Source organism: Pleurodeles waltl, chromosome 6, assembly GCF_031143425.1.
Source record: "Pleurodeles waltl isolate 20211129_DDA chromosome 6, aPleWal1.hap1.20221129, whole genome shotgun sequence".
Classification (NCBI taxonomy): Eukaryota; Metazoa; Chordata; class Amphibia; order Caudata; family Salamandridae; genus Pleurodeles; species Pleurodeles waltl.
The window spans coordinates 593,586,053-593,589,962 of NC_090445.1; the positions used below are offsets into that span (position 1 = coordinate 593,586,053).

The 3,910-nt window shown below is 40.9% G+C and overlaps 1 non-coding gene across 1 annotated transcript; it reads right to left on the reverse strand.

Annotated features, from left to right (window-relative positions):
- Positions 1-474: 474 nt before the first annotated feature.
- On the reverse strand, positions 475-590 carry LOC138302249 (U5 spliceosomal RNA). Its single transcript, XR_011205344.1, has one exon. It is a non-coding gene; the product is annotated as a U5 spliceosomal RNA (small nuclear RNA).
- Positions 591-3,910: the final 3,320 nt, after the last annotated feature.

Genomic DNA, 3,910 nt, shown 5'->3' on the forward strand with positions numbered 1-3,910 from the left:
TGTACCAGTTTCAAAGTGTGGCTGTTAGACTGTGGCATGATACAAATATACATACATTTTACATACATATATATATGTTTGTAAGTGTGTACTTTAACACATTTTTACAATAAAGTCACAGAGGGGATTTGAATAAAATCTCAATAATCAATGAGAAAGGAGATGCAAAAGTCGATCAAGAAATAAAACCCAGATTGGATACAGTTACGTGGTTCATTTACCAATTGATCCTTCCTTACCTGTTGTTATATTTCGCTGTTTCCCATATGGTATTGGATCCTTTCGGATGATGTGGAGTTTATAGTGCAGTATGCGTCCTTCTTATATGTCATGTAACAGGGCTATAGGTTAACCACGTCACAGTAAGAATCACCCCAAAAGAGCAATGGATAACAAAAAATGTTGCACTTTGGGAACAAGCAAATAATCAATCTGGCTACCATATAGTTATACTTTTGTTTACTAAATAAGGGTAACCCTGCACTTGCCAAGGCTTTCATAAATTAAGTGAAACTCTTTAATGTTCCTCTCCATGGAAATCTTTAGTAAAAGGCGAAAGATTTATTCAGTTTAAAGAGAAACCAGAGTATATGTTTCGTGGCCGCCATCTGTGGTGCCAGAAACACAGTTCCACAGACTGTCAGGGTGATTTAGTTTACTAAGTTCATCTTAGAAAACCCTTTAAAATACAACCATGTTATAATAATTGTTGTAATTCGGTACATTGTTGCCACAAAAAGAAACAAGAGGAGGGCTCAGAAGTACAACTGAATTATGGGTATGTAAATTTAGTAATTGGTCACAAGACAGGAAAGGCTGCACCACAATAGTTTCCTTGCTGAAGTGGTGATGTCGGCTCTTTTAACTGCACATTTTGAAGGGTGCCTCACAAGGGCTTTTGTGAGGACCGGTGACACCCAAGAAAAGGAGTTTTATATGCCTATGTCAAAGCATGCTCACTGGCTCATTGCTATTCTTTGCAAGACAATGAATGAGACAGTGTGTTTTTTACTTGAAGCCTATAATACTGCATCAAATGCTGTAACAAAACAAGTATTTGCAAAGAGGAACAAATTTGAGCTATTAGCGTTGTATATTCCCAACTGGACTTTTCTTGCCACCTAAATTAAAAATGAAAAGTAAAACAGTTGACATAAGCGAGCCGATTCAAAGCATCATGGCCGACATGAGCATGAGCGCAAAGGAGAGACACAAAAGGAAAAAGAAGTTCGCTAGCAGTCAAACGTATCGGCAAAAGTGCAATTATCCATGTAACAGGGTCGATGGCCAAGGCAATACCAAAACTGCCCCAACGAGGGACACACATAAAGCATTTACAAATGATACCAGAGGATTTTTGAAAGGCAAGCCTATGAATGAGTGATAGTGATGGGCGTACTGTGGGCGTGATTAAAAGCCCATAGAGAGATTACAACAGGCCAGAGGGATTGCACCCTCAACCTCAACATATGAGGTGAAAGAAAAGAGGAAATATTGACCCCTTGTTTATCGAATCTTGCATAACTCCACTAGGTGACATTCGAAGGCTCCTACTGATTTAGCCTAACCGACTTGTATGAGGCAGTGAGTGAAAAAAGGGCATTACCACAGGGGTATGTAAACACATTGTGGAAAAAAGACAGGCTGGCACATTATGAATCTAATGTGCCATATGTCCATGGATTGGTGTTCTAGACTCCTTACTCTGCCAAGTTGACCCACATACACCACTGAGAAAAGGTAGCCCAGTGTGTCACCAGGTCATCAGTTTGGGCTTTTTAAATGTTTCTGTGGTAAGGAAAGTTGCAGACAGGTTGTTGTGTTAGTAATTCAACATAAATAGATCCCTAGTGTGTCTCTCTCCTCTGCTAACATGACAAACACAGACAACTGGTGAATGGTTACAGGGCGTCCCCAGATGGGACTTGTAAACACATTATTATACATATATATATATATGTGGGTAGGAGATGCTGGTGTATTATTGTTCTAACTCAGGATAACTCCATGGGGTGACATTGCAACACCTCCTGCTATATAACAGTGACATCTTCATGACTACATGGGACCCATAAGCACATGTGTTGATGTATGTGGGACTTGTAAGTGCTTATATAGTGAAAACCTGTATCAACATACTGGTGCAATGCAAACCCACTAGTAAACATTATGGCATAAGAAAATGAAAACAATACTATGGTGTTGAGATTAGAATGTATGAGGCCACTCACCTCTGTGCACGAGTCATCTGAGGATGTTAGCAGTGGGAGATTCTAGAGAGGTCAGTTGGAGCCATAGAGTTGAAGGGTTAAGTTGCTGATCTCAGTTGTTGCTGTTACACAATAAAGTCGCAGACATGCCAAAGGTACATTGTCATTTGTGGAGCATCCTAATACTGGTGATGAGCAGCTGGGAGGAGATAGGCTTTTCAAGATGGGCATCAGCCTCGCCTTAGCCTATGTTTTTGAAGCCTTATCAAGCAGCTTACGGAGGTAGGAAGTGTTGCTGTTGACATAAATTTCATTTGTGTCAGACTTTTACCCTGTTGCTAATTTCAAGGGTTTGTTGGCTTTAAGCTATGAAAAAAGGCAGCGCAAGGAAACTGTCAATTGCACACGTGCGCTAACAAGTGGCAGTGCAAGCAATTTGTCAACGCGGTACATTCCTGTGCCTAAAGAGACACTTTGACATCATCTTCGCACGAACAAAACAACTAGACCTCTATACACGATGCAAATGTGATACGCTAAGAAGAGTATACACCGTTCCAGGTACCATAGCAACAAGCAATGACTTTCACGTGTCGCCTATTGATTATGTGTATTTGCATTAAGCAAAACAAGTACACCGCTATACAGACTGGGCACGTGATCTGCTGAGAAGAGCATATGCCGTCCTAGGTACCATAGCAACATGTGTTTGCTTTCATATGTCTCCTATTGATTGTGTGCGCTGGGTCAGGGGCATAATCAAGCCTCGGGCAGCATAGTGGACCTGCACACACCTGCGTATGTTTAAATACGTCCAGACAGATGGCAAGGGCAGTGATACGCTCAGAAGAGCATACACCATTATAGCATTGCCCTGGTACCATAGCACACATGGTCAGGGGCATAATCGAGCCTCAGGCACAATCGACCTGTACACACCTGCTTATCCTTATTTATGCATGCTGTGCGTCATAGGTAATGCCCTTTTTTAAACTTTTGTTGCTTTAATATAGGGGCATCATCGAGCCTCACTATCTCACATAGCTGATCACGCTGATTTGGAGAACATCACAGGATTCAAAGACACATAGTTGATCACCCTGATTTGGGGAGCACCACAGGATTCTAAGAGAAAGAACACTCATAGTACCTTACTTATAATATTTTTATGGCACAGTACAGCCTTAAGTGCCATTTCAGTGGGACATCATTCCTACTTCCCTCAGAATGTGTATGGTTTGTTTAATTTGGATTAATTGCCGTAATTAATTTGCTTTTCCAGCATTAAAATTTTTTCAAGGGACTATTGTGCTATTGAGCTGTGCTAACTGTTCCTATTTCCTGCTTTGCAGTGGCAGCGGCTATTATGGCTTCACCCCTTCGTCTTCTGTCATACAAAGATGAGCCAATAATTCCATGGAAAAGATGGAAGAACTTGTTCGACTCATACCTAGTAGCTATTGGAGAGGAGAACTTCTCTGCATCTAGGAAACAAGGGGTTTTACTTCACAATTTAGGAGTGGAGAGTCGCAACATTTATGGCAGTCTAGAAACTGTACCCATTGGTAATGCAGAAGGAGATGGAAGGGATGTATTTGATATGTCTGTGTTAATGTTAGAGAAGCATTTTGAGGCAAGGATTAATGTTGTTTTGGAACAACACAAATTCTTCTCAAGAGTTCAGGAGAAGGAGGAATGTG